The sequence below is a fragment of the Clavelina lepadiformis genome, chromosome 4, assembly GCF_947623445.1.
Source record: "Clavelina lepadiformis chromosome 4, kaClaLepa1.1, whole genome shotgun sequence".
Taxonomy (NCBI): domain Eukaryota; kingdom Metazoa; phylum Chordata; class Ascidiacea; order Aplousobranchia; family Clavelinidae; genus Clavelina; species Clavelina lepadiformis.
Window position 1 is genome coordinate 20,729,701 of NC_135243.1, and position 16,019 is coordinate 20,745,719.

The window sequence follows — 16,019 nt, forward strand, 5'->3', positions numbered from 1 at the left end:
GCTTAAATAGACACTCCTTACTTACCAGAATGAATGCAACTTCAAAATGCAACTGTGGTATGAACTTAAACAATTGAATTATTGTGTTTCTTGAATAGTGATATGATAAAAACCCTAGCAGATAATCAATCGGAGGAATCAAATTGCAGTGGAAATCTTGCTGATACGTAACCCTACATAACGAGCAGATACACCTCACGTCAGCATCCATTGGTTGAAATTGAAACGTACGCTTATGCTTGCTACTATGCCGTTTCAGAAGAACTCTAAGCATAATCTAATTCAGATGAAATCTAATCAACCAACTCAGCTTGCGACACAGGTGATAAATCTTCTGGTTGAATATGTGACGCCGCAGAAAAAGAATAATTGCCGTCGGTTTCAAACCAAAGGAAACAAATTATAAATCCAGCAAAGCTGCAAAGCAAGATAACTTTTTCCGTTCGGAGTTCCACCAGGTACAGTACAAATAATCCTAACCTTCAGTGTATAGTTTACAGACATTCAAGCTTCATCAAGTGACACAGCAGCCACGTTTCATATGGTAGTAACGATCGTATTCATTTCTGTTTTGTTTTTCAGGCAACACGGAACGCAACATAGGGGAAAACTTTGAACATTCTTGATTCACTTGCATATAAGCAAACGAAGCATTTTCCATGTCTCTGTGGCGCAATAGGTTAGCGCGTTCGGCTGTTAACCGAAAGGTTGGTGGTTCGAGCCCACCCAGGGACGTCTTTAGGAGAGTTTTACGAACAACAAACTCTTCATGTTAAAGAAATTTTATACCTAGAAACGGTGCTTTTGTTCTAAACGACAAGTCTTAATTTAAACGCTGTTAAGTTTAAGGCCCCCCACAGCCGCAACATTTCAAGCTAAAGAGTGGAGTATAAATCAAGCGCCTGCTGAAAGTTGGAAAACTGGTGAAATTCATCATGTCAAAAGGAAAAAGGGGGCACCCGGATTTGAACCGAAGACCTCTCGATCTGCTGTCGAATGCTCTACCACTGAGCTATACCCCCTTTACATTCACTTTCAGTAGTCATACGTTTTCGATATTACAATCTCATTTTGTAAAGTATATAAAATTATTTAAAACACCATCCTTTATTTGCCAACTCGATAAAAGAGTGAAGTGACTCTACTGGGTGTGGGACTCGAACCCACGCGGACAGATGTCCATTGGAACTTAAGTCCAACGCCTTAACCGCTCGGCCAACCCAGTCATGGTCTGAAACTTGAGCGGTTTTGGGTAGCTTTAGGATTAAATTGAAAACGAAGTTAGTTCATTTATACATTTCATTCATTGCCTTATCGATTTAGTGGAGAGGTCGGAAGAGTGATACGAGCACGGGCAGGATACAACCGTTCGTACATTTTCGAAAGGGTGTTAATAAAATTTTACACTATTCGAACAGATCATCTAAAATTATAAATCAAAAGAGAGAAAACCTCGGGAGTATCAGGCAGGATGGCCGATTGGTCTATGACGCTGCGTTCAGGTTGCAGTCTCCTTTGGAGGCGCGGGTTCGAATCCCGCTTCTGTCAGGTATAACTTTTGCAGCGCTTCCATTTTGTTATTAAAGGTCCCATTTCATTCTACTTTATACTTGCTTGGTCGTCGCCCGGCTAGCTCAGTCGGTAGAGCGTTGGACTCTTAATCCAACGGTCGTGGGTTCGAGCCCCACGTTGGGCGTCTTTTATTGTTATCGCTTAAATAGACACTCCTTACTTACCAGAATGAATGCAACTTCAAAATGCAACTGTGGTATGAACTTAAACAATTGAATTATTGTGTTTCTTGAATAGTAATATGATAAAAACCCTAGCAGATAATCAATCGGAGGAATCAAATTGCAGTGGAAATCTTGCTGATACGTAACCCTACATAACGAGCAGATAAACCTCACGTCAGCATCCATTGGTTGAAATTGAAACGTACGCTTATGCTTGCTACTATGCCGTTTCAGAAGAACTCTAAGCCTAATCTAATTCAGATGAAATCTAATCAACCAACTCAGCTTGCGACACAGGTGATAAATCTTCTGGTTGAATATGTGACGCCGCAGAAAAAGAATAATTGCCGTCGGTTTCAAACCTAAGGAAACAAATTATAAATCCAGCAAAGCTGCAAAGCAAGATAACTTTTTCCGTTCGGAGTTCCACCAGGTACAGTACAAATAATCCTAACCTTCAGTGTATAGTTTACAGACATTCAAGCTTCATCAAGTGACACAGCAGCCACGTTTCATATGGTAGTAACGATCGTATTCATTTCTGTTTTGTTTTTCAGGCAACACGGAACGCAACATAGGGGAAAACTTTGAACATTCTTGATTCACTTGCATATAAGCAAACGAAGCATTTTCCATGTCTCTGTGGCGCAATAGGTTAGCGCGTTCGGCTGTTAACCGAAAGGTTGGTGGTTCGAGCCCACCCAGGGACGTCTTTAGGAGAATTTTACGAACAACAAACTCTTCATGTTAAAGAAATTTTATACCTAGAAACGGTGCTTTTGTTCTAAACGACAAGTCTTAATTTAAACGCTGTCAAGTTTAAGGCCCCCCACAGCCGCAACATTTCAAGCTAAAGAGTGGAGTATAAATCAAGCGCCTGCTGAAAGTTGGAAAACTGGTGAAATTCATCATGTCAAAAGGAAAAAGGGGGCACCCGGATTTGAACCGAAGACCTCTCGATCTGCAGTCGAATGCTCTACCACTGAGCTATACCCCCTTTACATTCACTTTCAGTAGTCATACGTTTTCGATATTACAATCTCATTTTGTAAAGTATATAAAATTATTTAAAACACCATCCTTTATTTGCCAACTCGATAAAAGAGTGAAGTGACTCTACTGGGTGTGGGACTCGAACCCACGCGGACAGATGTCCATTGGAACTTAAGTCCAACGCCTTAACTGCTCGGCCAACCCAGTCATGGTCTGAAACTTGAGCGGTTTTGGGTAGCTTTAGGATTAAATTGAAAACGAAGTTAGTTCATTTATACATTTCATTCATTGCCTTATCGATTTAGTGGAGAGGTCGGAAGAGTGATACGAGCACGGGCAGGATACAACCGTTCGTACATTTTCGAAAGGGTGTTAATAAAATTTTACACTATTCGAACAGATCATCTAAAATTATAAATCAAAAGAGAGAAAACCTCGGGAGTATCAGGCAGGATGGCCGAGTGGTCTATGGCGCTGCGTTCAGGTCGCAGTCTCCTTTGGAGGCGCGGGTTCGAATCCCGCTTCTGTCAGGTATAACTTTTGCAGCGCTTCCATTTTGTTGTTAAAGGTTCGATTTCATTCTACTTTATACTTGCTTGGTCGTCGCCCGGCTAGCTCAGTCGGTAGAGCGTTGGACTCTTAATCCAACGGTCGTGGGTTCGAGCCCCACGTTGGGCGTCTTTTGTTGTTATTGCTTAAATAGACACTCTTTACTTACCAGAATGAATGCAACTTCAAAATGCAACTGTGGTATGAACTTAAACAATTGAATTATTGTGTTTCTTGAATAGTGATATGATAAAAACCCTAGCAGATAATCAATCGGAGGTAACAAATTGCAGTGGAAATCTTGCTGATATGTAACCCTACAAAACGAGCAGATACACCTCACGTCAGCATCCATTGGTTGAAATTGAAACGTACGCTTATGCTTGCTACTATGCCGTTTCAGAAGAACTCTAAGCCTAATCTAATTCAGATGAAATCTAATCAACCAACTCAGCTTGCGACACAGGTGATAAATCTTCTGGTTGAATATGTGACGCCGCAGAAAAAGAATAATTGCCGTCGGTTTCAAACCTAAGGAAACAAATTATAAATCCTGCAAAGCAAGATAACTTTTTCCGTTCGGAGTTCCACCCGGTTCAGTACAAATAATCCTAACCTTCAGTGTATAGTTGACAGACATTCAAGCTTCATCAAGTGACACAGCAGCCACGTTTCATATGGTAGTAACGATCGTATTCATTTCTGTTTTGTTTTTCAGGCAACATGGAACGCAACGTAAGGGAAAACTTTTGAACATTTTTGAGTCACTTGCATATAAGCAAACGAAGCATTTTCCATGTCTCTGTGGCGCAATAGGTTAGCGCGTTCGGCTGTTAACCGAAAGGTTGGTGGTTCGAGCCCACCCAGGGACGTCTTTAGGAGAATTTTACGAACAACAAACTCTTCATGTTAAAGACATTTTATACCTAGAAACGGTGCTTTTGTTCTAAACGACAAGTCTTAATTTAAACGCTGTCAAGTTTAAGGCCCCCCACAGCCGCAACATTTCAAGCTAAAGAGTGGAGTATAAATCAAGCGCTTGCTGAAAGTTGGAAAACTGGTGAAATTCATCATGTCAAAAGGAAAAAGGGGGCACCCGGATTTGAACCGAAGACCTCTCGATCTGCAGTCGAATGCTCTACCACTGAGCTATACCCCCTTTACATTCACTTTCAGTAGTCATACGTTTTCGATATTACAATCTCATTTTGTAAAGTATATAAAATTATTTAAAACACCATCCTTTATTTGCCAACTCGATAAAAGTGTGAAGTGACTCTACTGGGTGTGGGACTCGAACCCACGCGGACAGATGTTCATTGGAACTTAAGTCCAACGCCTTAACCGCTCGGCCAACCCAGTCATGGTCTGAAACTTGAGCGGTTTTGAATAGGTTTAGGATTAAAAGGAAAACTAAGTTAGTTCATTTATACATTTCATTCATTGCCTTATCGATTTAGTGGAGAGGTCGGAAGAGTGATACGAGCACGGGCAGGATACAACCGTTCGTACATTTTCGAAAGGGTGTTAATAAAATTTTACACTATTCGAACAGATCATCTAAAATTATAAATCAAAAGAGAGAAAACCTCGGGAGTATCAGGCAGGATGGCCGATTGGTCTATGACGCTGCGTTCAGGTTGCAGTCTCCTTTGGAGGCGCGGGTTCGAATCCCGCTTCTGTCAGGTATAACTTTTGCAGCGCTTCCATTTTGTTATTAAAGGTCCCATTTCATTCTACTTTATACTTGCTTGGTCGTCGCCCAGCTAGCTCAGTCGGTAGAGCGTTGGACTCTTAATCCAACGGTCGTGGGTTCGAGCCCCACGTTGGGCGTCTTTTATTGTTATCGCTTAAATAGACACTCCTTACTTACCAGAATGAATGCAACTTCAAAATGCAACTGTGGTATGAACTTAAACAATTGAATTATTGTGTTTCTTGAATAGTGATATGATAAAAACCCTAGCAGATAATCAATCGGAGGAATCAAATTGCAGTGGAAATCTTGCTGATACGTAACCCTACATAACGAGCAGATACACTTCACGTCAGCATCCATTGGTTGAAATTGAAACGTACGCTTATGCTTGCTACTATGCCGTTTCAGAAGAACTCTAAGCCTAATCTAATTCAGATGAAATCTAATCAACCAACTCAGCTTGCGACACAGGTGATAAATCTTCTGGTTGAATATGTGACGCCGCAGAAAAAGAATAATTGCCGTCGGTTTCAAACCTAAGGAAACAAATTATAAATCCAGCAAAGCTGCAAAGCAAGATAACTTTTTCCGTTCGGAGTTCCACCAGGTACAGTACAAATAATCCTAACCTTCAGTGTATAGTTTACAGACATTCAAGCTTCATCAAGTGACACAGCAGCCACGTTTCATATGGTAGTAACGATCGTATTCATTTCTGTTTTGTTTTTCAGGCAACACGGAACGCAACATAGGGGAAAACTTTGAACATTCTTGATTCACTTGCATATAAGCAAACGAAGCATTTTCCATGTCTCTGTGGCGCAATAGGTTAGCGCGTTCGGCTGTTAACCGAAAGGTTGGTGGTTCGAGCCCACCCAGGGACGTCTTTAGGAGAATTTTACGAACAACAAACTCTTCATGTTAAAGAAATTTTATACCTAGAAACGGTGCTTTTGTTCTAAACGACAAGTCTTAATTTAAACGCTGTCAAGTTTAAGGCCCCCCACAGCCGCAACATTTCAAGCTAAAGAGTGGAGTATAAATCAAGCGCCTGCTGAAAGTTGGAAAACTGGTGAAATTCATCATGTCAAAAGGAAAAAGGGGGCACCCGGATTTGAACCGAAGACCTCTCGATCTGCAGTCGAATGCTCTACCACTGAGCTATACCCCCTTTACATTCACTTTCAGTAGTCATACGTCTTCGGTATTACAATCTCATTTTGTAAAGTATATAAAATTATTTAAAACACCATCCTTTATTTGCCAACTCGATAAAAGAGTGAAGTGACTCTACTGGGTGTGGGACTCGAACCCACGCGGACAGATGTCCATTGGAACTTAAGTCCAACGCCTTAACTGCTCGGCCAACCCAGTCATGGTCTGAAACTTGAGCGGTTTTGGGTAGCTTTAGGATTAAATTGAAAACGAAGTTAGTTCATTTATACATTTCATTCATTGCCTTATCGATTTAGTGGAGAGGTCGGAAGAGTGATACGAGCACGGGCAGGATACAACCGTTCGTACATTTTCGAAAGGGTGTTAATAAAATTTTACACTATTCGAACAGATCATCTAAAATTATAAATCAAAAGAGAGAAAACCTCGGGAGTATCAGGCAGGATGGCCGAGTGGTCTATGGCGCTGCGTTCAGGTCGCAGTCTCCTTTGGAGGCGCGGGTTCGAATCCCGCTTCTGTCAGGTATAACTTTTGCAGCGCTTCCATTTTGTTGTTAAAGGTTCGACTTCATTCTACTTTATACTTGCTTGGTCGTCGCCCGGCTAGCTCAGTCGGTAGAGCGTTGGACTCTTAATCCAACGGTCGTGGGTTCGAGCCCCACGTTGGGCGTCTTTTGTTGTTATTGCTTAAATAGACACTCTTTACTTACCAGAATGAATGCAACTTCAAAATGCAACTGTGGTATGAACTTAAACAATTGAATTATTGTGTTTCTTGAATAGTGATATGATAAAAACCCTAGCAGATAATCAATCGGAGGTATCAAATTGCAGTGGAAATCTTGCTGATATGTAACCCTACAAAACGAGCAGATACACCTCACGTCAGCATCCATTGGTTGAAATTGAAACGTACGCTTATGCTTGCTACTATGCCGTTTCAGAAGAACTCTAAGCCTAATCTAATTCAGATGAAATCTAATCAACCAACTCAGCTTGCGACACAGGTGATAAATCTTCTGGTTGAATATGTGACGCCGCAGAAAAAGAATAATTGCCGTCGGTTTCAAACCTAAGGAAACAAATTATAAATCCAGCAAAGCTGCAAAGCAAGATAACTTTTTCCGTTCGGAGTTCCACCAGGTACAGTACAAATAATCCTAACCTTCAGTGTATAGTTGACAGACATTCAAGCTTCATCAAGTGACACAGCAGCCACGTTTCATATGGTAGTAACGATCGTATTCATTTCTGTTTTGTTTTTCAGGCAACACGGAACGCAACATAGGGGAAAACTTTGAACATTCTTGATTCACTTGCATCTAAGCGAACGAAGCATTTTCCATGTCTCTGTGGCGCAATAGGTTAGCGCGTTCGGCTGTTAACCGAAAGGTTGGTGGTTCGAGCCCACCCAGGGACGTCTTTAGGAGAGTTTTACGAACAACAAACTCTTCATGTTAAAGACATTTTATACCTAGAAACGGTGCTTTTGTTCTAAACGACAAGTCTTAATTTAAACGCTGTCAAGTTTAAGGCCCCCACAGCCGCAACATTTCAAGCTAAAGAGTGGAGTATAAATCAAGCGCCTGCTGAAAGTTGGAAAACTGGTGAAATTCATCATGTCAAAAGGAAAAAGGGGGCACCCGGATTTGAACCGAAGACCTCTCGATCTGCAGTCGAATGCTCTACCACTGAGCTATACCCCCTTTACATTCACTTTCAGTAGTCATACGTTTTCGATATTACAATCTCATTTTGTAAAGTATATAAAATTATTTAAAACACCATCCTTTATTTGCCAACTCGATAAAAGAGTGAAGTGACTCTACTGGGTGTGGGACTCGAACCCACGCGGACAGATGTCCATTGGAACTTAAGTCCAACGCCTTAACCGCTCGGCCAACCCAGTCATGGTCTGAAACTTGAGCGGTTTTGGGTAGCTTTAGGATTAAATTGAAAACGAAGTTAGTTCATTTATACATTTCATTCATTGCCTTATCGATTTAGTGGAGAGGTCGGAAGAGTGATACGAGCACGGGCAGGATACAACCGTTCGTACATTTTCGAAAGGGTGTTAATAAAATTTTACACTATTCGAACAGATCATCTAAAATTATAAATCAAAAGAGAGAAAACCTCGGGAGTATCAGGCAGGATGGCCGAGTGGTCTATGGCGCTGCGTTCAGGTCGCAGTCTCCTTTGGAGGCGCGGGTTCGAATCCCGTTTCTGTCAGATATAACTTTTGCAGCGCTTCCATTTTGTTGTTAAAGGTTCGATTTCATTCTACTTTATACTTGCTTGGTCGTCGCCCGGCTAGCTCAGTCGGTAGAGCGTTGGACTCTTAATCCAACGGTCGTGGGTTCGAGCCCCACGTTGGGCGTCTTTTGTTGTTATTGCTTAAATAGACACTCTTTACTTACCAGAATGAATGCAACTTCAAAATGCAACTGTGGTATGAACTTAAACAATTGAATTATTGTGTTTCTTGAATAGTGATATGATAAAAACCTAGCAGATAATAATCAATCGGAGGAATCAAATTGCAGTAGAAATCTTGCTGATATGTAACCCTACATAACGAGCAGGTACACCTCACGTCAGCATCCATTGGTGGAAATTGAAACGTACGCTTATGCTTGCTACTATGCCGTTTCAGAAGAACTCTAAGCCTAATCTAATTCAGATGAAATCTTATCAACCAACTCAGCTTGCGACACAGGTGATAAATCTTCTGGTTGAATATGTGACGCCGCAGAAAAAGAATAATTGCCGTCGGTTTCAAACCTAAGGAAACAAATTATAAATCCTGCAAAGCAAGATAACTTTTTCCGTTCGGAGTTCCACCCGGTTCAGTACAAATAATCCTAACCTTCAGTGTATAGTTGACAGACATTCAAGCTTCATCAAGTGACACAGCAGCCACGTTTCATATGGTAGTAACGATCGTATTCATTTCTGTTTTGTTTTTCAGGCAACATGGAACGCAACGTAAGGGAAAACTTTTGAACATTTTTGAGTCACTTGCATATAAGCAAACGAAGCATTTTCCATGTCTCTGTGGCGCAATAGGTTAGCGCGTTCGGCTGTTAACCGAAAGGTTGGTGGTTCGAGCCCACCCAGGGACGTCTTTAGGAGAATTTTACGAACAACAAACTCTTCATGTTAAAGAAATTTTATACCTAGAAACGGTGCTTTTGTTCTAAACGACAAGTCTTAATTTAAACGCTGTCAAGTTTAAGGCCCCCCACAGCCGCAACATTTCAAGCTAAAGAGTGGAGTATAAATCAAGCGCCTGCTGAAAGTTGGAAAACTGGTGAAATTCATCATGTCAAAAGGAAAAAGGGGGCACCCGGATTTGAACCGAAGACCTCTCGATCTGCAGTCGAATGCTCTACCACTGAGCTATACCCCCTTTACATTCACTTTCAGTAGTCATACGTTTTCGATATTACAATCTCATTTTGTAAAGTATATAAAATTATTTAAAACACCATCCTTTATTTGCCAACTCGATAAAAGAGTGAAGTGACTCTACTGGGTGTGGGACTCGAACCCACGCGGACAGATGTCCATTGGAACTTAAGTCCAACGCCTTAACCGCTCGGCCAACCCAGTCATGGTCTGAAACTTGAGCGGTTTTGGGTAGCTTTAGGATTAAATTGAAAACGAAGTTAGTTCATTTATACATTTCATTCATTGCCTTATCGATTTAGTGGAGAGGTCGGAAGAGTGATACGAGCACGGGCAGGATACAACCGTTCGTACATTTTCGAAAGGGTGTTAATAAAATTTTACACTATTCGAACAGATCATCTAAAATTATAAATCAAAAGAGAGAAAACCTCGGGAGTATCAGGCAGGATGGCCGAGTGGTCTATGGCGCTGCGTTCAGGTCGCAGTCTCCTTTGGAGGCGCGGGTTCGAATCCCGCTTCTGTCAGGTATAACTTTTGCAGCGCTTCCATTTTGTTGTTAAAGGTTCGATTTCATTCTACTTTATACTTGCTTGGTCGTCGCCCGGCTAGCTCAGTCGGTAGAGCGTTGGACTCTTAATCCAACGGTCGTGGGTTCGAGCCCCACGTTGGGCGTCTTTTGTTGTTATTGCTTAAATAGACACTCTTTACTTACCAGAATGAATGCAACTTCAAAATGCAACTGTGGTATGAACTTAAACAATTGAATTATTGTGTTTCTTGATTAGTGATATGATAAAAACCTAGCAGATAATAATCAATCGGAGGTATCAAATTGCAGTGGAAATCTTGCTGATATGTAACCCTACAAAACGAGCAGGTACACCTCACGTCAGCATCCATTGGTGGAAATTGAAACGTACGCTTATGCTTGCTACTATGCCGTTTCAGAAGAACTCTAAGCCTAATCTAATTCAGATGAAATCTAATCAACCAACTCAGCTTGCGACACAGGTGATAAATCTTCTGGTTGAATATGTGACGCCGCAGAAAAAGAATAATTGCCGTCGGTTTCAAACCTAAGGAAACAAATTATAAATCCAGCAAAGCTGCAAAGCAAGATAACTTTTTCCGTTCGGAGTTCCACCAGGTACAGTACAAATAATCCTAACCTTCAGTGTATAGTTGACAGACATTCAAGCTTCATCAAGTGACACAGCAGCCACGTTTCATATGGTAGTAACGATCGTATTCATTTCTGTTTTGTTTTTCAGGCAACACGGAACGCAACATAGGGGAAAACTTTGAACATTCTTGATTCACTTGCATCTAAGCGAACGAAGCATTTTCCATGTCTCTGTGGCGCAATAGGTTAGCGCGTTCGGCTGTTAACCGAAAGGTTGGTGGTTCGAGCCCACCCAGGGACGTCTTTAGGAGAGTTTTACGAACAACAAACTCTTCATGTTAAAGACATTTTATACCTAGAAACGGTGCTTTTGTTCTAAACGACAAGTCTTAATTTAAACGCTGTCAAGTTTAAGGCCCCCCACAGCCGCAACATTTCAAGCTAAAGAGTGGAGTATAAATCAAGCGCCTGCTGAAAGTTGGAAAACTGGTGAAATTCATCATGTCAAAAGGAAAAAGGGGGCACCCGGATTTGAACCGAAGACCTCTCGATCTGCAGTCGAATGCTCTACCACTGAGCTATACCCCCTTTACATTCACTTTCAGTAGTCATACGTTTTCGATATTACAATCTCATTTTGTAAAGTATATAAAATTATTTAAAACACCATCCTTTATTTGCCAACTCGATAAAAGAGTGAAGTGACTCTACTGGGTGTGGGACTCGAACCCACGCGGACAGATGTCCATTGGAACTTAAGTCCAACGCCTTAACCGCTCGGCCAACCCAGTCATGGTCTGAAACTTGAGCGGTTTTGGGTAGCTTTAGGATTAAATTGAAAACGAAGTTAGTTCATTTATACATTTCATTCATTGCCTTATCGATTTAGTGGAGAGGTCGGAAGAGTGATACGAGCACGGGCAGGATACAACCGTTCGTACATTTTCGAAAGGGTGTTAATAAAATTTTACACTATTCGAACAGATCATCTAAAATTATAAATCAAAAGAGAGAAAACCTCGGGAGTATCAGGCAGGATGGCCGAGTGGTCTATGGCGCTGCGTTCAGGTCGCAGTCTCCTTTGGAGGCGCGGGTTCGAATCCCGCTTCTGTCAGATATAACTTTTGCAGCGCTTCCATTTTGTTGTTAAAGGTTCGATTTCATTCTACTTTATACTTGCTTGGTCGTCGCCCGGCTAGCTCAGTCGGTAGAGCGTTGGACTCTTAATCCAACGGTCGTGGGTTCGAGCCCCACGTTGGGCGTCTTTTGTTGTTATTGCTTAAATAGACACTCTTTACTTACCAGAATGAATGCAACTTCAAAATGCAACTGTGGTATGAACTTAAACATATGAATTATTGTGTTTCTTGAATAGTGATATGATAAAAACCTAGCAGATAATAATCAATCGGAGGAATCAAATTGCAGTAGAAATCTTGCTGATATGTAACCCTACATAACGAGCAGGTACACCTCACGTCAGCATCCATTGGTGGAAATTGAAACGTACGCTTATGCTTGCTACTATGCCGTTTCAGAAGAACTCTAAGCCTAATCTAATTCAGATGAAATCTTATCAACCAACTCAGCTTGCGACACAGGTGATAAATCTTCTGGTTTCATGTGACGCCGCAGAAAAAGAATAATTGCCGTCGGTTTCAAACCTAAGGAAACAAATTATAAATCCTGCAAAGCAAGATAACTTTTTCCGTTCGGAGTTCCACCCGGTTCAGTACAAATAATCCTAACCTTCAGTGTATAGTTGACAGACATTCAAGCTTCATCAAGTGACACAGCAGCCACGTTTCATATGGTAGTAACGATCGTATTCATTTCTGTTTTGTTTTTCAGGCAACATGAAACGCAACGTAAGGGAAAACTTTTGAACATTTTTGAGTCACTTGCATATAAGCAAACGAAGCATTTTCCATGTCTCTGTGGCGCAATAGGTTAGCGCGTTCGGCTGTTAACCGAAAGGTTGGTGGTTCGAGCCCACCCAGGGACGTCTTTAGGAGAATTTTACGAACAACAAACTCTTCATGTTAAAGAAATTTTATACCTAGAAACGGTGCTTTTGTTCTAAACGACAAGTCTTAATTTAAACGCTGTCAAGTTTAAGGCCCCCCACAGCCGCAACATTTCAAGCTAAAGAGTGGAGTATAAATCAAGCGCCTGCTGAAAGTTGGAAAACTGGTGAAATTCATCATGTCAAAAGGAAAAAGGGGGCACCCGGATTTGAACCGAAGACCTCTCGATCTGCAGTCGAATGCTCTACCACTGAGCTATACCCCCTTTACATTCACTTTCAGTAGTCATACGTCTTCGATATTACAATCTCATTTTGTAAAGTATATAAAATTATTTAAAACACCATCCTTTATTTGCCAACTCGATAAAAGAGTGAAGTGACTCTACTGGGTGTGGGACTCGAACCCACGCGGACAGATGTCCATTGGAACTTAAGTCCAACGCCTTAACCGCTCGGCCAACCCAGTCATGGTCTGAAACTTGAGCGGTTTTGGGTAGCTTTAGGATTAAATTGAAAACGAAGTTAGTTCATTTATACATTTCATTCATTGCCTTATCGATTTAGTGGAGAGGTCGGAAGAGTGATACGAGCACGGGCAGGATACAACCGTTCGTACATTTTCGAAAGGGTGTTAATAAAATTTTACACTATTCGAACAGATCATCTAAAATTATAAATCAAAAGAGAGAAAACCTCGGGAGTATCAGGCAGGATGGCCGAGTGGTCTATGGCGCTGCGTTCAGGTCGCAGTCTCCTTTGGAGGCGCGGGTTCGAATCCCGCTTCTGTCAGGTATAACTTTTGCAGCGCTTCCATTTTGTTGTTAAAGGTTCGATTTCATTCTACTTTATACTTGCTTGGTCGTCGCCCGGCTAGCTCAGTCGGTAGAGCGTTGGACTCTTAATCCAACGGTCGTGGGTTCGAGCCCCACGTTGGGCGTCTTTTGTTGTTATTGCTTAAATAGACACTCTTTACTTACCAGAATGAATGCAACTTCAAAATGCAACTGTGGTATGAACTTAAACAATTGAATTATTGTGTTTCTTGATTAGTGATATGATAAAAACCTAGCAGATAATAATCAATCGGAGGTATCAAATTGCAGTGGAAATCTTGCTGATATGTAACCCTACAAAACGAGCAGGTACACCTCACGTCAGCATCCATTGGTTGAAATTGAAACGTACGCTTATGCTTGCTACTATGCCGTTTCAGAAGAACTCTAAGCCTAATCTATATCAGATGAAATCTAATCAACCAACTCAGCTTGCGACACAGGTGATAAATCTTCTGGTTGAATATGTGACGCCGCAGAAAAAGAATAATTGCCGTCGGTTTCAAACCTAAGGAAACAAATTATAAATCCAGCAAAGCTGCAAAGCAAGATAACTTTTTCCGTTCGGAGTTCCACCAGGTACAGTACAAATAATCCTAACCTTCAGTGTATAGTTGACAGACATTCAAGCTTCATCAAGTGACACAGCAGCCACGTTTCATATGGTAGTAACGATCGTATTCATTTCTGTTTTGTTTTTCAGGCAACACGGAACGCAACATAGGGGAAAACTTTGAACATTCTTGATTCACTTGCATCTAAGCGAACGAATCATTTTCCATGTCTCTGTGGCGCTATAGGTTAGCGCGTTCGGCTGTTAACCGAAAGGTTGGTGGTTCGAGCCCACCCAGGGACGTCTTTAGGAGAGTTTTACGAACAACAAACTCTTCATGTTAAAGACATTTTATACCTAGAAACGGTGCTTTTGTTCTAAACGACAAGTCTTAATTTAAACGCTGTCAAGTTTAAGGCCCCCCACAGCCGCAACATTTCAAGCTAAAGAGTGGAGTATAAATCAAGCGCCTGCTGAAAGTTGGAAAACTGGTGAAATTCATCATGTCAAAAGGAAAAAGGGGGCACCCGGATTTGAACCGAAGACCTCTCGATCTGCAGTCGAATGCTCTACCACTGAGCTATACCCCCTTTACATTCACTTTTAGTAGTCATACGTCTTCGATATTACAATCTCATTTTGTAAAGTATATAAAATTATTTAAAACACCATCCTTTATTTGCCAACTCGATAAAAGAGTGAAGTGACTCTACTGGGTGTGGGACTCGAACCCACGCGGACAGATGTCCATTGGAACTTAAGTCCAACGCCTTAACCGCTCGGCCAACCCAGTCATGGTCTGAAACTTGAGCGGTTTTGGGTAGCTTTAGGATTAAATTGAAAACGAAGTTAGTTCATTTATACATTTCATTCATTGCCTTATCGATTTAGTGGAGAGGTCGGAAGAGTGATACGAGCACGGGCAGGATACAACCGTTCGTACATTTTCGAAAGGGTGTTAATAAAATTTTACACTATTCGAACAGATCATCTAAAATTATAAATCAAAAGAGAGAAAACCTCGGGAGTATCAGGCAGGATGGCCGAGTGGTCTATGGCGCTGCGTTCAGGTCGCAGTCTCCTTTGGAGGCGCGGGTTCGAATCCCGCTTTTGTCAGATATAACTTTTGCAGCGCTTCCATTTTGTTGTTAAAGGTTCGATTTCATTCTACTTTATACTTGCTTGGTCGTCGCCCGGCTAGCTCAGTCGGTAGAGCGTTGGACTCTTAATCCAACGGTCGTGGGTTCGAGCCCCACGTTGGGCGTCTTTTGTTGTTATTGCTTAAATAGACACTCTTTACTTACCAGAATGAATGCAACTTCAAAATGTAACTGTGGTATGAACTTAAACAATTGAATTATTGTGTTTCTTGAATAGTGATATGATAAAAACCTAGCAGATAATAATCAATCGGAGGAATCAAATTGCAGTAGAAATCTTGCTGATATGTAACCCTACATAACGAGCAGGTACACCTCACGTCAGCATCCATTGGTGGAAATTGAAACGTACGCTTATGCTTGCTACTATGCCGTTTCAGAAGAACTCTAAGCCTAATCTAATTCAGATGAAATCTTATCAACCAACTCAGCTTGCGACACAGGTGATAAATCTTCTGGTTGAATATGTGATGCCGCAGAAAAAGAATAATTGCCGTCGGTTTCAAACCTAAGGAAACAAATTATAAATCCAGCAAAGTTGCAAAGCAAGATAACTTTTTCCGTTCGGAGTTCCACCAGGTACAGTACAAATAATCCTAACCTTCAGTGTATAGTTTACAGACATTCAAGCTTCATCAAGTGACACAGCAGCCACGTTTCATATGGTAGTAACGATCGTATTCATTTCTGTTTTGTTTTTCAGGCAACACGGAACGCAACATTGGGGAAAACTTTTGAACATTCTTGATTCACTT

The 16,019-nt window shown here is 41.4% G+C and overlaps 44 non-coding genes across 44 annotated transcripts; 26 read left to right on the forward strand and 18 right to left on the reverse strand.

Annotated features, from left to right (window-relative positions):
- Positions 1-661: 661 nt before the first annotated feature.
- Positions 662-735, forward strand: Trnan-guu (transfer RNA asparagine (anticodon GUU)). The gene has a single exon. It is a non-coding gene; the product is annotated as a tRNA-Asn (tRNA).
- A 215-nt stretch (positions 736-950) lies between these two features.
- Positions 951-1,022, reverse strand: Trnac-gca (transfer RNA cysteine (anticodon GCA)). The gene has a single exon. It is a non-coding gene; the product is annotated as a tRNA-Cys (tRNA).
- Positions 1,023-1,142: 120 nt separating this feature from the next.
- Trnal-uaa (transfer RNA leucine (anticodon UAA)) lies at positions 1,143-1,225 on the reverse strand. The gene has a single exon. It is a non-coding gene; the product is annotated as a tRNA-Leu (tRNA).
- Positions 1,226-1,465: 240 nt separating this feature from the next.
- On the forward strand, positions 1,466-1,548 carry Trnal-cag (transfer RNA leucine (anticodon CAG)). The gene has a single exon. It is a non-coding gene; the product is annotated as a tRNA-Leu (tRNA).
- A 75-nt stretch (positions 1,549-1,623) lies between these two features.
- On the forward strand, positions 1,624-1,696 carry Trnak-cuu (transfer RNA lysine (anticodon CUU)). The gene has a single exon. It is a non-coding gene; the product is annotated as a tRNA-Lys (tRNA).
- A 676-nt stretch (positions 1,697-2,372) lies between these two features.
- Positions 2,373-2,446, forward strand: Trnan-guu (transfer RNA asparagine (anticodon GUU)). Its single transcript has one exon. It is a non-coding gene; the product is annotated as a tRNA-Asn (tRNA).
- Positions 2,447-2,661: 215 nt separating this feature from the next.
- On the reverse strand, positions 2,662-2,733 carry Trnac-gca (transfer RNA cysteine (anticodon GCA)). The gene has a single exon. It is a non-coding gene; the product is annotated as a tRNA-Cys (tRNA).
- A 120-nt stretch (positions 2,734-2,853) lies between these two features.
- Positions 2,854-2,936, reverse strand: Trnal-uaa (transfer RNA leucine (anticodon UAA)). The gene has a single exon. It is a non-coding gene; the product is annotated as a tRNA-Leu (tRNA).
- Positions 2,937-3,176: 240 nt separating this feature from the next.
- Trnal-cag (transfer RNA leucine (anticodon CAG)) lies at positions 3,177-3,259 on the forward strand. The gene has a single exon. It is a non-coding gene; the product is annotated as a tRNA-Leu (tRNA).
- Positions 3,260-3,334: 75 nt separating this feature from the next.
- On the forward strand, positions 3,335-3,407 carry Trnak-cuu (transfer RNA lysine (anticodon CUU)). Its single transcript has one exon. It is a non-coding gene; the product is annotated as a tRNA-Lys (tRNA).
- Positions 3,408-4,076: 669 nt separating this feature from the next.
- Trnan-guu (transfer RNA asparagine (anticodon GUU)) lies at positions 4,077-4,150 on the forward strand. The gene has a single exon. It is a non-coding gene; the product is annotated as a tRNA-Asn (tRNA).
- A 215-nt stretch (positions 4,151-4,365) lies between these two features.
- On the reverse strand, positions 4,366-4,437 carry Trnac-gca (transfer RNA cysteine (anticodon GCA)). The gene has a single exon. It is a non-coding gene; the product is annotated as a tRNA-Cys (tRNA).
- A 120-nt stretch (positions 4,438-4,557) lies between these two features.
- Positions 4,558-4,640, reverse strand: Trnal-uaa (transfer RNA leucine (anticodon UAA)). The gene has a single exon. It is a non-coding gene; the product is annotated as a tRNA-Leu (tRNA).
- A 240-nt stretch (positions 4,641-4,880) lies between these two features.
- Positions 4,881-4,963, forward strand: Trnal-cag (transfer RNA leucine (anticodon CAG)). The gene has a single exon. It is a non-coding gene; the product is annotated as a tRNA-Leu (tRNA).
- Positions 4,964-5,038: 75 nt separating this feature from the next.
- On the forward strand, positions 5,039-5,111 carry Trnak-cuu (transfer RNA lysine (anticodon CUU)). Its single transcript has one exon. It is a non-coding gene; the product is annotated as a tRNA-Lys (tRNA).
- Positions 5,112-5,787: 676 nt separating this feature from the next.
- Trnan-guu (transfer RNA asparagine (anticodon GUU)) lies at positions 5,788-5,861 on the forward strand. Its single transcript has one exon. It is a non-coding gene; the product is annotated as a tRNA-Asn (tRNA).
- Positions 5,862-6,076: 215 nt separating this feature from the next.
- On the reverse strand, positions 6,077-6,148 carry Trnac-gca (transfer RNA cysteine (anticodon GCA)). Its single transcript has one exon. It is a non-coding gene; the product is annotated as a tRNA-Cys (tRNA).
- A 120-nt stretch (positions 6,149-6,268) lies between these two features.
- Positions 6,269-6,351, reverse strand: Trnal-uaa (transfer RNA leucine (anticodon UAA)). Its single transcript has one exon. It is a non-coding gene; the product is annotated as a tRNA-Leu (tRNA).
- Positions 6,352-6,591: 240 nt separating this feature from the next.
- Trnal-cag (transfer RNA leucine (anticodon CAG)) lies at positions 6,592-6,674 on the forward strand. Its single transcript has one exon. It is a non-coding gene; the product is annotated as a tRNA-Leu (tRNA).
- Positions 6,675-6,749: 75 nt separating this feature from the next.
- Trnak-cuu (transfer RNA lysine (anticodon CUU)) lies at positions 6,750-6,822 on the forward strand. The gene has a single exon. It is a non-coding gene; the product is annotated as a tRNA-Lys (tRNA).
- Positions 6,823-7,498: 676 nt separating this feature from the next.
- Trnan-guu (transfer RNA asparagine (anticodon GUU)) lies at positions 7,499-7,572 on the forward strand. Its single transcript has one exon. It is a non-coding gene; the product is annotated as a tRNA-Asn (tRNA).
- A 214-nt stretch (positions 7,573-7,786) lies between these two features.
- Trnac-gca (transfer RNA cysteine (anticodon GCA)) lies at positions 7,787-7,858 on the reverse strand. The gene has a single exon. It is a non-coding gene; the product is annotated as a tRNA-Cys (tRNA).
- Positions 7,859-7,978: 120 nt separating this feature from the next.
- Positions 7,979-8,061, reverse strand: Trnal-uaa (transfer RNA leucine (anticodon UAA)). The gene has a single exon. It is a non-coding gene; the product is annotated as a tRNA-Leu (tRNA).
- A 240-nt stretch (positions 8,062-8,301) lies between these two features.
- Trnal-cag (transfer RNA leucine (anticodon CAG)) lies at positions 8,302-8,384 on the forward strand. The gene has a single exon. It is a non-coding gene; the product is annotated as a tRNA-Leu (tRNA).
- Positions 8,385-8,459: 75 nt separating this feature from the next.
- Positions 8,460-8,532, forward strand: Trnak-cuu (transfer RNA lysine (anticodon CUU)). Its single transcript has one exon. It is a non-coding gene; the product is annotated as a tRNA-Lys (tRNA).
- Positions 8,533-9,203: 671 nt separating this feature from the next.
- On the forward strand, positions 9,204-9,277 carry Trnan-guu (transfer RNA asparagine (anticodon GUU)). The gene has a single exon. It is a non-coding gene; the product is annotated as a tRNA-Asn (tRNA).
- Positions 9,278-9,492: 215 nt separating this feature from the next.
- On the reverse strand, positions 9,493-9,564 carry Trnac-gca (transfer RNA cysteine (anticodon GCA)). Its single transcript has one exon. It is a non-coding gene; the product is annotated as a tRNA-Cys (tRNA).
- A 120-nt stretch (positions 9,565-9,684) lies between these two features.
- On the reverse strand, positions 9,685-9,767 carry Trnal-uaa (transfer RNA leucine (anticodon UAA)). The gene has a single exon. It is a non-coding gene; the product is annotated as a tRNA-Leu (tRNA).
- A 240-nt stretch (positions 9,768-10,007) lies between these two features.
- Positions 10,008-10,090, forward strand: Trnal-cag (transfer RNA leucine (anticodon CAG)). Its single transcript has one exon. It is a non-coding gene; the product is annotated as a tRNA-Leu (tRNA).
- A 75-nt stretch (positions 10,091-10,165) lies between these two features.
- On the forward strand, positions 10,166-10,238 carry Trnak-cuu (transfer RNA lysine (anticodon CUU)). The gene has a single exon. It is a non-coding gene; the product is annotated as a tRNA-Lys (tRNA).
- A 678-nt stretch (positions 10,239-10,916) lies between these two features.
- Trnan-guu (transfer RNA asparagine (anticodon GUU)) lies at positions 10,917-10,990 on the forward strand. The gene has a single exon. It is a non-coding gene; the product is annotated as a tRNA-Asn (tRNA).
- A 215-nt stretch (positions 10,991-11,205) lies between these two features.
- On the reverse strand, positions 11,206-11,277 carry Trnac-gca (transfer RNA cysteine (anticodon GCA)). The gene has a single exon. It is a non-coding gene; the product is annotated as a tRNA-Cys (tRNA).
- A 120-nt stretch (positions 11,278-11,397) lies between these two features.
- Positions 11,398-11,480, reverse strand: Trnal-uaa (transfer RNA leucine (anticodon UAA)). The gene has a single exon. It is a non-coding gene; the product is annotated as a tRNA-Leu (tRNA).
- Positions 11,481-11,720: 240 nt separating this feature from the next.
- Positions 11,721-11,803, forward strand: Trnal-cag (transfer RNA leucine (anticodon CAG)). Its single transcript has one exon. It is a non-coding gene; the product is annotated as a tRNA-Leu (tRNA).
- Positions 11,804-11,878: 75 nt separating this feature from the next.
- Positions 11,879-11,951, forward strand: Trnak-cuu (transfer RNA lysine (anticodon CUU)). The gene has a single exon. It is a non-coding gene; the product is annotated as a tRNA-Lys (tRNA).
- A 669-nt stretch (positions 11,952-12,620) lies between these two features.
- Positions 12,621-12,694, forward strand: Trnan-guu (transfer RNA asparagine (anticodon GUU)). The gene has a single exon. It is a non-coding gene; the product is annotated as a tRNA-Asn (tRNA).
- A 215-nt stretch (positions 12,695-12,909) lies between these two features.
- On the reverse strand, positions 12,910-12,981 carry Trnac-gca (transfer RNA cysteine (anticodon GCA)). The gene has a single exon. It is a non-coding gene; the product is annotated as a tRNA-Cys (tRNA).
- Positions 12,982-13,101: 120 nt separating this feature from the next.
- On the reverse strand, positions 13,102-13,184 carry Trnal-uaa (transfer RNA leucine (anticodon UAA)). Its single transcript has one exon. It is a non-coding gene; the product is annotated as a tRNA-Leu (tRNA).
- A 240-nt stretch (positions 13,185-13,424) lies between these two features.
- Positions 13,425-13,507, forward strand: Trnal-cag (transfer RNA leucine (anticodon CAG)). The gene has a single exon. It is a non-coding gene; the product is annotated as a tRNA-Leu (tRNA).
- Positions 13,508-13,582: 75 nt separating this feature from the next.
- Trnak-cuu (transfer RNA lysine (anticodon CUU)) lies at positions 13,583-13,655 on the forward strand. Its single transcript has one exon. It is a non-coding gene; the product is annotated as a tRNA-Lys (tRNA).
- A 967-nt stretch (positions 13,656-14,622) lies between these two features.
- Positions 14,623-14,694, reverse strand: Trnac-gca (transfer RNA cysteine (anticodon GCA)). Its single transcript has one exon. It is a non-coding gene; the product is annotated as a tRNA-Cys (tRNA).
- A 120-nt stretch (positions 14,695-14,814) lies between these two features.
- Positions 14,815-14,897, reverse strand: Trnal-uaa (transfer RNA leucine (anticodon UAA)). The gene has a single exon. It is a non-coding gene; the product is annotated as a tRNA-Leu (tRNA).
- Positions 14,898-15,137: 240 nt separating this feature from the next.
- On the forward strand, positions 15,138-15,220 carry Trnal-cag (transfer RNA leucine (anticodon CAG)). Its single transcript has one exon. It is a non-coding gene; the product is annotated as a tRNA-Leu (tRNA).
- Positions 15,221-15,295: 75 nt separating this feature from the next.
- Positions 15,296-15,368, forward strand: Trnak-cuu (transfer RNA lysine (anticodon CUU)). The gene has a single exon. It is a non-coding gene; the product is annotated as a tRNA-Lys (tRNA).
- The last annotated feature ends 651 nt before the right edge of the window (positions 15,369-16,019 follow it).